This window comes from Chlamydotis macqueenii, chromosome Z, assembly GCF_036417535.1.
Source record: "Chlamydotis macqueenii isolate bChlMac1 chromosome Z, bChlMac1.mat, whole genome shotgun sequence".
NCBI lineage: Eukaryota > Metazoa > Chordata > Aves > Otidiformes > Otididae > Chlamydotis > Chlamydotis macqueenii.
In genome coordinates, this window is record NC_141593.1 from 42,007,776 (window position 1) to 42,021,504 (window position 13,729).

The 13,729-nt window shown below is 38.3% G+C and overlaps 1 protein-coding gene across 2 annotated transcripts in view; it reads left to right on the top strand.

Moving 5' to 3' along the window:
* Positions 1 to 13,729, top strand: part of NTRK2 (neurotrophic receptor tyrosine kinase 2) — a 210,728-nt gene that overhangs the window by 98,711 nt on the left and 98,288 nt on the right. The gene's annotated exons all lie outside the window — the stretch shown is intronic.

Below are 13,729 nucleotides of genomic sequence, written 5' to 3' on the forward strand. Positions count from 1 at the left end.
TATTGAATTTTGTATAAGTTTGACCAGTGGCCAGGTCTATGTTGCAAATGAGCACACTGATCCCAGGTCAGTGTTGAGCTTGCCACAGCTGCCTGCAGTGCCAGGTGAAGTGGGGGCCTCGTGGAGCCTGTTCTTACAGAAGGGTGTTCAGGGACCATGTCTTTTTCTGATGGGAGTCGTGGGAGCTCACCACCGGGCCGTCGAGAACTGCTGTGATACATCTGCGTGATAGCATGTGTGTGTCTGAGTACCCTACCAATTGCAAGGCCGTCCTCAACCTTTGCACTGCCTTTGACTACCAGCTGGATCTCTCCCATGCTGCAGTGAGGAAAGCCATTCATTTCAGTGGGAGCAAGGTCCTTGGGGGCAGCAGACAGTGCCAAGAAAACCTGCGGACAGCTATCTGGAAACGATTCTGCTTCAAATAGTTCTCGCAGGAATTGCTCTTTCTATTTTCACTGCTGGCAGAAGCACTAGAAATCTATTTCTTTCCTAGGGTGCAGCCAATCCCGAAGCACAGTTTTTCAAAGATTAAAAAACTTATGGAAGTTTGCCATGTAGGAATGACCAGTACACTTCCTACTGGCTCTTCACACACTCTTCTCTGTTCATACAGAGATCCAGTTTCTCAGTCCCTTCACCTGGCCATCTGTGATAAGTTGACAATTAATTTCAGCTTGAAGACCAGCACTTTGTTTGCAGCTGTTTCAATGCTTAAAAACGTGCAAATGGTTTGCAAAGTTGGAAGCAGTTATCAGACAGATAAACAAATGCATCCTTTCTGATATAATTTTAATTTAGCCCTCCTTTTCCAGTTGCATATTTAACATTTGAAATAATTTGAAAGTTATTAGTGGATTGGGCAGCTAAGTATTTTGTTCCTGTTTATTTCAAAAGAAAACACCAGAAGCTTACCTAAAGGCTTTTAGTATTTTCTTCTTCTTCTTCATCTTTGTCTTTATCTTCATTTTCATCTGTGTCTTCTTCTTCTTCCTCATCATTCTCTCTGGCTTCTTCTCTTCCAGTTTTCAATGGTTCTGTGTTTCCTTCTCTTCTGTTCTTGAGAGAGCTCAGCATCCACCTTCCTGCACTGCTGCAGTAAGCTCTCTTCTCCGTAGGATACAGATGTGCAAGGTCTTTGAAAATCCTTTTGAAGAGCTTTACTGTCATTATGTGATGGTGTGAAGTATTCCAGATTATAGTGTAGGCCCACGTTGTGCCAGATTTTGTCATCTGATCTCCACAGCGAGAGCTCGTGGATGTGGAAAGTATTGAGAACTATAAATACAGCATTGTAGGGAGCACAGAGAACATTGATACTGTGAATTTCACATGTTTGACAGCCCATTTCATTGTCCCACTTCCATGGGAATGTGTATCCCCAAACTTTTGAAGCTGGCTTGCATTTGTTCTGTTTTTCTTTTGTACAAATTAAATATGCTGTGGAAAATTGAAAATGATGCATTAATTGGAAATAAATATAGCTGTTCATTTCCACAAGCATGTAGACTGTATGACTGAACTTGTAGAAGATGTTACTGTCTTTTAATCAAACCTCAAGGTTAACTGGTTTAACTTACTTTCATCAAAAAATACAGATTGAAAGAGCCCACATTATAGCATGTATTGTTTTGATATGGACATGCCATATCCTTCTAATTTTAATAACAGCCTTCCATGATTAGCTTTATTTTTGCAGCTGCAAGGAGTGTGGTGGATAAGCACATGTGTCCTGGCCTGGAGCAGAGTTGCAGGCAGTGCAGAACCAAACTACTTTCATTTTGAAGAGGGCAATTCCGCCATAGTCCCTAGAGGCAGCTACTCACAGCAGTGTTACTAAGCAGATTACATCTTAATATAGAAGGAAACTCCCCTTGTCACATACACGTTTTCACTATAACTTTGTTCCTTGGCTGGAATGACAAGAACAACCATATAGAATTTCAGGGAACTATCTGATATTTAAGCAAGTAGAGGATGAAGTCATGGCTGCCTTCTGATGGCTTTGATTTTTCCTTCATGTAAGCAATGTAGGACTCATGCCTCGGGCATGTCCACAAAACAGGAAAAGAAATCCTGATTTTTTCCTGAGATTTTTTTTTTTTTTAACACTGCTATTTCATTGATATTACTGGTTTACTAGTGTGAGAGCAGAACTGGGCTGCCATGCTACTGCACACACCTGAGACTGGAATCTTTGGCAGACACATTTGAAATGTGTTCCAAACACAGCCCTGTGTTCTTCCTTGGTCTTTCTTAGATTTCAGGTTCAACTTAAAAATAGGAAGAGTCATTCTCTTGATATCGAAGTATAGAACTTAAGTATTCTTTGATAAAGTCTATTTTTTCACACATTGAAAAAAGTAATATTCTAAATGATAGCACAAAAATGCCTTCTGCCATAGCATAACATCACATCTTAAAAAATAGTTTGCTGTAATCCATCTAATTCTGTAATTCTTCATGTTGAAACGGTTTTATATTTCTTATAAATAATAGACAATCATTGTTTTTATTCTAAAGTACTGCCATAACAGTTTGGACTATCTACACTTACAAAAAAAATGTACCTGACAAACTTACTTTTACCAGGCTAATAAGGTTTAATAAGGTATTATTATTGTGTTTTTCACTGTCTGTAAATTGATTACATCTAGTATTTCCTTAGTAATTGTGCAGTATGTTGGAAAATACGTGAATCTTGGAGTTTCTCACCTGTTACCTGTTTTTATAAATGTGCTTGTTGTTGCTTTTGTTTTCTGATAAACAGTGAGATTCAACTCTTTAATGATGTTTTTATAGCATCTTGAATGGTTACACTACTTGATAAACACCCGCTGCCCCCCCAAAAAACCTGTTTGCAATAGTTTTGTTTCTGTTTAATTTAGTTTAAATGTATGTGTGTTTAACATATACATGCAATCAGCTGTGTGGGTATCTGGATCAAATGACTATGTGTTCAGCTTTTGACCATAAGACAGCAAGTTCTACATGTCAGGCCATGCCTTATTTATTCAGCACTTAAAGTAGAAAAAGTGGGTTGCTTGAATACCGAAGTAAGCTATGCGGATTTTCCAGACTATTTTGAGGAAACATCAATGCTGTGATTTGAAGGGTGTGTTTTGCTTTGGGACTTCTGTTTATTGGGCTGGACCATCTGGATTTCTTGACAGACCTGATGAAACAGAGTACATAAGAGTGTTGAAATTGTTATGTCACAGTTTAAGCCCAAGTTTTTTCCTTTTTTTTTGCTTCTTATTAGGGCATGTCATATTTTCCTATGAATTTAATTGCTGTATTTGGACGATAGCAGATGCGGATATTGCATAATATGTTCATTTTCTTTCTTCTGAAATGTTTGGTCATGTTTTTCTCTTCTTGGAACTCAGCACATCTCTGAGAGTTGTACTAAATCTGTTTTGTATGCCTGTAGGGAATTTTGAATTTTTCACCTGTTTGCAGAATTGTGATGTCATGTAGTGTATTTTAAACTTATACTTTTTATCATCATGCATGTAAAATATTTTTGGAACTAATTTGATGTATCCTCGCTATCTAGAAGAAACAGGCTCAATGTAAAAGTCGTCTTTTTCTAAGAGAAGCTTAGCTTCTTTTTCTAAGACAAGACTTGCTATTACAAGTAAATTATGGTAGTCATTAAACTGGTGGATACAATTATTCTGAGGAAAGTATTCAAACAGTATAAAATACTAGGTTAATTAAAATGCTTTACTAAGTAAAAGAACATATTGAAATTGTGATATATTGGCTATTTTTTTGAGTGGTAGCGAGCTTGCCATTGAAATACTCTTATATAGGGTTTGCAGCCTCAGCAGAGCAAGAAGTTATTATCTAGGGAGAGCAATTGAAAAGTGGAGCTGAGTTAAGGGAAAAGTGAAAATATTCATTTACACCGCCCAGGAAATTAGGAAGTAAACAGGACAGGAAGTAACATAAAGTCTTAGTGTTCTTAGTAATCCAAATTTGTGTAAAAATGCAAACAAGGATTAATTTTTTAAAGAACATAAATTGTAACTTAACAGTATTCTTGTAAAAGACTTTGTTATTTTAAACAAGAAAAAATACAAACAGCATGTATTTGATATTTGTATCTTGAAAAATAGTTATTTCCATCTTATTTCTCCATGAACATACTGGAAGAATTAAAAGTTAATTTCATAGGTTAGTTTATAATTCTATTACTATTTTAAAAGTAAAATGAATTTAAAGATCACATTTCAGGTTGAGTAATTGATGTTTCTTCCTGCATCACCTTAATAATCAGGCTCTAAAGCAAAAATACAGAGCATATAATAAGCAATTCTTTGTATATTGCAATTCCATGACAATGCTTGCAAAAAGTCACAAAATTTTGGTTTCTGATGTTTAGATAATTTTACTGAAAGACCTTTTTGGTGATGTGTTTTATCTGTAAAAAAACAAATACAGTGTGCAGGTTTCTGAATTAAGTGTTCTCTAGTTAGTTTTTTTAAAGTGATAGTTACTTTAGATTTAAATGATAATGTTTTGTTTGGCTTCTGAGTTACTATCCAGAGCTCTAGGACTTTCATCATCAGAGCAGAGTTAACAATAAAGGAGCCAGATGTCATTAAGGTCTGTAAACAGAGAATGGAGTTTCAACTAAAATAATCCCCCTCAAAATGTAAAACTACAGTTCATAGTGTGTAATAAAAGACAGAAGTGGGTAAAGAGAATAGAAAGGTGCATTTAAAAGAGAGCTATAAATGAATTCAGATTAGAGTTCGTGTTTGGTGCACAGGTTGATACTGCTTTTAACATGAACAGCTTGCTCTGGTAGTTGATAAACAGTTATTTAAAAACTAATTCTTTGTTTTACTTACGCAATTTGCTTTTTTACAGTAGTTTCCAAATTCATAGTTTATTCCGAGTATGCCATTCTTATGATGCCATTATTGTATCTTCATTTTTCATCATAGTTAACTTCAGATATAGTTCCCTAATACATTGCAACTGTAATCAGTAAAATCCCAAATAAAGTCTCAGAATAAGTTAGAATATGAACAGTACAGTATCTTTCATACCTGCATTTACTCTTGCCGCGTGGAAGTGCTGTGCTATTTACACATCCAGAAGCAGCAGAGTATTCAACTGGCTGTTTTAGCCATGATACTTTCCCAAAAGAGCTGATATGCAAAAGGAAAATATGCAGATGTGTGCTGGGAACCACATATCAATGACAGCACAGATCATATTTCCTCAATAACTCTTAATAGCTAATGTTAGGTATGAGAAGTTAGAGAACAGAAACTCTTTGCAGCTAGATGGGCAATTAGTTGTACAGTTTCTTGATGACTAGTGTGATCCCACTGAAGAGTCACCACGTTCCCCCTGGAACAGTTTTAGCACAATTTCAGTGTCTACAGCATTGAAGTTGATGATGCCTCAGGAAACATGATGCAGGAAAACAGCTAGTTCTGTATAAACTTTTGTCCAAGGACTAGGTAGTGTTTCTTTCAGTTTATTGTCAGTCCATGCTGAGTTTTTGTAATGTCTTTACTCTAGCAGACATCCTGGCATGGACGTTGCTGCCTAAACCAGAATTCCCCTTTTTTTTTCTAAGGATGCATGCCATGTAACCAATTTTAATGCTTCCTCCTGAGACCTAGTATGATGCTGAGGTCAAAGCTTATAAGTTAGTTCACACTTTTCTGCCCCAGACGGTCCTATAGTGAAGGTCAATAGGGCCAGATCTGTCAGAGGTTCCTGGTGTGCTTATACCTATTTAATGCATAGGCATTGGTTCACTTCTGTTAAATCATGTCTTAAGACTCTTTGGAAAGATCCAGGGGCTGTATGTACCTGTACAGATCAACTATTAGAATTAGAACAAAATAGGAAGTCCCATTAAGTCTGTGCTTTGTAGAAGAAAACCTTTACATATGATACCAATTTTCATTCCAGTTCAAAACAGTGAATGTTGCCTTAAATATGAGAGACAAAAGTTGAAGTATGAAGGAATATCAGTGTTGGCTTCCTCATGCTAGGCCCTGCTCATTGATTATTCTATTGTCAGGTGATTAGATTAAAGACCTAGGAAGCTAAGTTCTCTCCTAGGTTTATCTTTTACAAGCCAAAAGCAAATTTTGGCAGTCTGAGGTACTGCCTCTGTGTTGTGATATAGCTGTCTGCTTGAAGCTGCAGAAGTCCGTCTTCTGGGTACCAAGTAGCCCAATGATAGATATCTCAGTTCCTAATGGGTCTTGTGAAGACTTCTGCCACAGAAGCAGTAACTCTGTGTTACTACAGATTGCTCAGTTGTCTCATTTTTCAATACATGTAACATTTAAAAAATACAACCTAAATAATAAAGTCTGCATTTGTTTGCTTATCAGAGTAGAAATCAAAATCAGGTAAGTTGACTATTAATTGCTTGAACATTTCCTTTCTCTAGTAACCACTAGGCATCTGAGGTATGGCTTTTGAAGCAGAACATGCAGAGATGAGCTTTCTACTTGTTGTGTGATATAATAGGCTACCTTTTCCCATTTGTCAGCATTGGTTTTCCCTTGGGAATTGGCATAATCTCTTTCCAAGTAAAGAGTCACACTTCATCACTCTTTATCATTGTGGTAAAAAATCCATGAAGGGCCATGTGTCTCTTCAAGAGGAGGGCAAAGATTTATCCCAACTTCTTTTCCTTTCTAAAGAGGATGCCAAGTTTCCATTCCCTGCTGCTACTTCACACTTCATTTGGATCCAAATGTATATGTAACCCTGTTGCTGTTGAACTCGACTGCCCTGGGACCCAGGTGAAGTTATTACCTGTGATACAGGTGATGGTGTTGCCTCTGGGGGCAGCTATTCCTAACTGTGGGGCTCTAACATTTTTTGCACCTGGGTTGTGGTCTGAACTTTGCCCATAGTGAGAGTGGCTGTAACTGCTAGTGATTTGTAGATGGCCCACATGATAGCAGTTTGATCGGTGATTGCCAGGGGACAGATGCCTGTGCCAGGAAAGGGCAACCTTTGGCAGATGAAGCTGAGGATTGATGGCAGAGAGACTGAGTTATCCTGTCATCAGTCTAATTACAAAGGGTTTAATTCTCTCTAGGAGGGGAGTGGAAATTCCAAAAAGCTTCTGATTTTTTTTTCCAAATTTGGAGACAAGCAGGTCTTGCTTCAGGTGCCATAAATCATGCTACTGTGAGATTTATTTGTTTAATACAGAATATAAATGCAATTTTAACTTGCTGCATTCACAAGGAGTTCCATCTGCATGTTGCAGGATGCAAAGAATCTGTGCAGATGCATGTCTGGTTACACCAGAGCCCTGTCTCTGACCTCAGATGGAGCACAGCAGTGTATTCCTCTATAGAATAAATCAGGGGTGTTTATTTGTCTGAGATTTTTGTCATCACTGCAGTTACAGACAGGAGAAATTGTGCATGAGTGTGTGGTCCTTCCTGAAGTCACATCCTTCTCTTACTCAAATAATTTTATCTGCTTCAGGATTCTAGGGAGGGCTGTTAGTGTACCTCATTAAATTGTCCCCGAGTAATGTGTAACTGCTTTCTTTAGCATTCTGAAACTTTGTCATTGCTACCTACCTTTTTGCCATTGCAGCCTGATTCTCCCATGTCTTTCCTTGCATTGCGTTTATGCTTGTGCCACGTGACTGTAAAATGCTAACATCAATCTGTCCAGCAGTGAATGTAACTGCATCGGATGCAAAACCATGAAGAACTCAAAATCAGTAGAGACTGAGAAAGGTATGAGTCAGATCCTTTAATCAATTCACATCAGCTAAGAGACCAACTTAAATATTTGCCATTCGTAAGTACTGCTACTCCCTACTATTTGGGAATGGTAAATTTTAAAGCTTGAAATTCACTATCTGTGAACATTTGTAGGAGTAAACAATTTGTATCTTGCCAGACACTTAACATAAAAAGGAAATGCCAACAAAATGAAGCAATGCCATTTTAATTCCAAAACTGTAAGGTTTTTGTGGTGTTTAATCTGTAATAGCCAGATTCCATAGAAGATCTGTATTTATCTGTAGTTTCATTTTTTTCTACAAAATGATCTTTTATGAAATATTGTAGGTGTAAAATAGTGCTATATACTGCAGTTTTAGTCATGTGTTACTAACAGAATGAATAATCTCATTTTTTACTACTAGTATTGAATGAATTTGTGTGATAGATACTTTGAAACTTGCTTTAGAAGACAGATCAGTGAGTTTAATTCAACTAGGCTAGCTTATTTTAAATTCAAGACCCCAATGTCTTTGTGCTGGTGTTTGAATCATTAGTACTATATTGATCTTTATTTTGCAAGTGATGGTCATCCCTAAACATACTTTTTTTTTTCATTAAGCACTATTAGAAATATCCCTGCATATGAATATTAGTTAATTTTTTAGCAATAAGTGCTTGACAGTTTGAAACGAAATGGGTACCAGATGGCATTGCTAGTGATACAAAACATCAGAAATCTGTTGTAATCATACTATTGAAAATGAAGTTTCTTTTTAAAAATTACATCTGTAGTGAGATCCTACGTTATCTGTACTTTCTCATAACTATTTAAATGAGTGAGTAGCTCAGGACTAATTTTTTGCCTCATTTTGCAGGCTGGTTAGATAGCTTAACTGTTTCAATTTGTTATATCTTCATCCTTGCATTTTGCTACCACATCATGAAAACATGGAGAAATTGGCTGGTAAAGTAAGAAAAGTTGGTACTGTCTTAACAAACCAAATTCTAATGCCTCTGGGAAGTGCACTGGAGAATAAAACCATCCCAACCACTCAGTTGATGAAGCATGTACTTCTTAAAAATTAGTTTCTGTATCCATCTAAGGTAACATGACAAAGTTGAGGGAGCAGACAGCAAAACCCGAGGACCTCGAGGCAGTGTGGCATCCCCTCCCTGCGCAGCCAGGGACCCCCCTAGGGATAACAGGCTCCTCTGGTTACTGGTGCAGTCCAGCTGCCTCCAGCAGAAGCCCAATGAAGCTGTTATGTGTTGGCTGCTTCCTGCTGCCTCTCATTTGAGGTGTCTTATCTCTGTGGCACAACGCCCAGCTTAAAGCCTCCCAGAGGGGTGTGCGCTCAGGCGTGCTCCTGCTGCTGGAATGGCACAGATACTGTGAGTGGCTTCAAGTAGGTTCTTGTGATGATGAGCCTGGCTGCACTGCCTACAAATAGTACTGTTTGCGGAGGACCCAGGGTTGCTTCTTTGCCCTTTTTCTGCTTCTTGTTGGGCCTTAAAGAGGAGGAGGGAAGGGAGATACTGCAGGAGGGATTCACTTCTGCTGGCTCCCAGCCCAGCGTTAAGTGCTCTCCAGCAAGCTGGCTTGTCCACCTTGCATCCATCCCTCCTCTGCAAGTCCATGTGACTGCATGACTGAAAGGTGAAAGACCACAATCTTGCTAATTTTAATAATCCCAGCAACACCATAATGAAAACCTAGCTCTGTAGCTTTTACATTTCTGATAGCATGCATCAAGTCATACCGTCTTTAATCCTCTTCCTGGCAAAACTCCCACTGGCTTCAGTGGGAGTTTTGTCTGAGCATGACCAGAGTTGGAATTTCAGGTTTTGGTCCTATATTAATTTCTCAGCAAGAAAGATAAATGGATTTTATAGATTTTCAGTTAAACATTAGGAAGACATGAAACTGTCGTTCTCTATAATGCAGTGGTACAAATATGGGCAATTACCTTTTTGGCATTGCCTCTTGGGACTAATACAGATCTATTACTTTAACCCATTCCTAACATAATTCATGTGCAGCCATATATTATAGATGCTGCCTTTCAGTGACACAACTAAGTGCCACAGCAGCACAAGACTTCATTTGCCAAAAAGGTTGTCATCATTCTTAATACAAAGACAGCAGTCCTGATTCCACTGTCATTCATAAGGATTTCGCACCATTGTCAATTTAATAAATTGCTCTCAGTTGATATTAGGATGAAGGGAATATTGCTATTTGACTTTTTCTGTTCATAGGATTTCATGCTTCATGTTTGGTTTCACTCTTTCACCCTATCTCCGCATTTGTTTTTCTCTACATTTTTTGTGAACTAGCTAGTTGGAGCTTAGCACATTATTTTTGGGGAAAAAAAAAAAGAAAAACCTCATCTAACAAGGTCAAGTAAAGCGTAGAAAAATCTTTGAGGGAAATGAAGTCTTTCTAAAGACTGTGAAAATGAAAAACTTTTGGTTTACTGAAATTATGGTATAAACATGGGGACTCCAGAGAATGAAATACTAAGTGATTATGTTCCTGCACTGAAGTCTGATTCTTGGTTATTTAGTATTGGTGTGCTTGAAGTGAGAACGTGCATTTTTCATGCACGTGGGAAGTGCACGTGTCTGCCTTTTACAGTCTGGTCCTTTGAGACCTGTTTGTATGTGACCATTGCAGACTCCAATTTTGAATCTAGTCCAGTGCAAGAGAGGATTGTGTCTGTGCATAGTTTGTTTTGTTTTGCAATCTCTGAAGGCAAGATTATTTTTGCAGATCAACTCAGAGATACACTAATTAGGGAAGTTTATATGGTCTTCTACTTCAGTTGGCGCTGATGTTCTACACATGTGCATTATACTCATACAGAATTACAAAACCATTTTATTCTACTTTGTAGTACTGGCTTCTAATGGTAATCAGAAAAAAGGCTAAGTTGTCGGCTTCCTTTAGCAGTTCATTTTTGAGAGTATTTGATTTCCATGCAAATCTATTCTGCTAAGGCTGTTGCTAAGAAACAGCCATGGCTGAATTTTTGGTAAAAGAGGAAGTTACACTGAGAATAAATTAGTCACCCTAAAATACATTAGTTTAGCAAGTACTAATACTACTTCATGCTAACATATAAATTACAACGTCACAGGAGGCCATGTGGGTGATGTGACTGGATATTACAAGGTGATAGGAAGCTGAAGAGTTAAGAAATACAGGGAGATGTTAGAAAAAGAGAGGACAGATGAGCCACGTGGTCAAGAGAGAGTCAGTTAAGAAGAGAGAGGTAAAACTCTTCAGAAAGGAAGAAGTAAATAAGCAGAGAAGGCACATCAGAAAAAAACTAGAGGAGAATACTGGTAAAGTATTCAGAAGTAGTAGAAGAAGCAGAAGTAATTTATGAAAATACTAAATGCAGCATCCTGAAAAAGAAGAACACTGTTTTATTGAGAGTTGTGCAGAACAGAAACAGTGATGCTTCCAATATTTTAGCAAAGCCTCATTGTGGTTTCATGACCAGTTTTGTGACCAGTTTCACAATTAATGCATCCATTTAAAAATCTGCCATAGCAGAACTGTCAGAGATTGGCCACCTCTGGGATGGCTGAACTAGCTGATCTGATGCAAACAGCTTTGAGTGTGTGGCATTTTCCTGCTTGCCATAGAGGCAATTTCAAGAAAAGCTGTCAGAAGAGAGGTGACAGGAGGAATCTCCAGCAGATGAGACATCGTGTGGCAGGGAGGAGGAGGTGTCTGTAAATGGCGGCACAGGATCAACATCTAGAGGCAAGTCAGTCAATTTATGCAGCTAATCCTAGAGCTTATGAGTGATGCTGCTGGGACAGAAATTTGATGTGTTGCCTTTCTGTTCATGAGAATCATTTGCACGACTGCAGTGATTTTTAGATCTGCATTTGAAGAGGGTTTTGAGTATGTAAGGCTTCCCTGCCTTAGGAATCGTGCTTGGGAAAAGAAGGGTGTTGTTTGGAGACAATTCTGCGTCTTTGATCCGAAGCTGTATTGGCAGAGATATTCCTCCCTCCTATCTCCAAAGGTTAATTGTTTTTTAAACAATGTCCAAGAGATCTAGTTGAGCATAATCCAGAAGTCTATAATGGTGAAACTGGAAAGTGATTAATGGAAAGTGATTGCTTTTCCTTTCTTTATGATTTCTTGGAGGTGCACAAAACTACCAGATGCTAGAGTGAGTCTGTTACAAAGGCTGTTCCACACTGGAGAACATGGGAGATACTTCATCTGGGTATTACAAGAATTTCTAGTGACACAGGATTGCTGAGCACCAAAAATCTTTCCAGAAGAAGGTTCTGGCCAGTCTCTTGCTGGCCAGCAGGGATTTCTGATCAGAGGCTGTCATGTCTGTTTGAAGGCCAGGGAGGTGTATAGTTGCTGAGTGCTTTAGGGACAGGGGCTGTAGAGAGCACCACTGAAATGGCTGCTGTGGCAGAAACACAAAAGGAATCAGTTTCACTGTTACTAAGTAATCTAACATAAATTGGAATAAAATGTCAGGCATTGATGCTCAGAAAGCTCTTGCTTTCTGCTCACTGAGGGCCAGTTTTGAACAGCCTGCTTTCTGTGTGGAAGCCTCCTGCCCTTTCAGCAGCCCTTGTCAAAAGGCCAGACACTGCCTCCTAAGCATGTGCAAAATTTGGGCCATCAGGACCTAAAGCCTGTGGACCTGAGGAGAAAGTGACCTACTTGACAAGAAAAAGATAGTGGAGTGTTAGTTCACCATCTTCCCATGCCCTCTTCTGCAGGTGTAGGTGGGCCTTTGAATTTTGTTTTCAAAACCTGTTTTCAAGGATGGAGAATGTTTGGAGGTGAAGAGAAGCCAGTCCAAGTCAGTGCAAGTCCAAGAAACCTTTAGTTGGACTGCAGGATCATCTCAGTGAGAGCTGAGTAAACAGCAATAGCAGATTTCTGCAGATGTTGTTTATAATTTCAGCATGATGTTTGGGTTGATTGCGTGTAATCATTTAGTTTTGCTTCTTTGCAGATTGTCATCTTTAAGGTTAGCTAGTGCGGCTGTAAATGAAATATGAGTTGGATGCTATTATGCTGGAATGCTTGTTGAGAACAATATGAGAGATATATTTCAATGTAGGATGGTGTTGACTTCATAATTTGTGCGGTTTTGGGGGCCTATAAGAGTCTTCTATTCACAAAAAGAGAAACCTGATACAAAACTTCATGATATAGTGTCATGTAGTTAACACTTCCACTAATGAAAACTTCAGGAACAATTAAGGGGGAAAAAACAACCAAAATAAATTGTATGTAAAGAATGCAATTAAATAATTTGTGTTCTAGTAGAATAACCCAATGTAGACTGTGGATTGGTACATTGCTGGTGTTTCTCACCTGACTAAATCTATTTTGATTCTGCAGCCTAGAAAAGTAACCTGTAAATGTATGTGCTTTATTTATATATGGTATGCATTTGTTGAGCTACAGGCCTCATTCAATTCTGAATAGACATAAATTAACATTTGAAAAACCCAAAGTGTTTTCCGTGAGGCCACTCAAGTTCTACCTTTTTGTCATTATGGAAGATTAGGGCTGAAAGGGGACCTGAGAGATTCTTGCCTGTCCTAAGCGTGTATAGATTATACTTGTATCTTTCTCAACTTGTGTATATACTTGTATCTTTTCTTGATATGGCTTCAAGATCTCCAGAAATTGAGATTTTTTAGTCTTGTAGGAGCAATTCCAGTGCCTGAGGATGTTTTCTTAACATTTTACTTCAGTCTTTCTTGATGCACTTTTGTCATGCAAGTTCTTATTCCTATCCAGCATAGCCATGAAATAAAAATTATTCCTTTCCATTGGAAGGATGCCCTCGTGTACCTCCTCAGATCTCTGTTTAGGATAAAAGAAATCCCAATTCTTCATTTTTTCCTGAGGTCTATGAGTATTTCTAGATTTTTCCATATTGTTTTCAGGTGATTTGCTTGGATGGGAGAAGCCTGTAGATAAT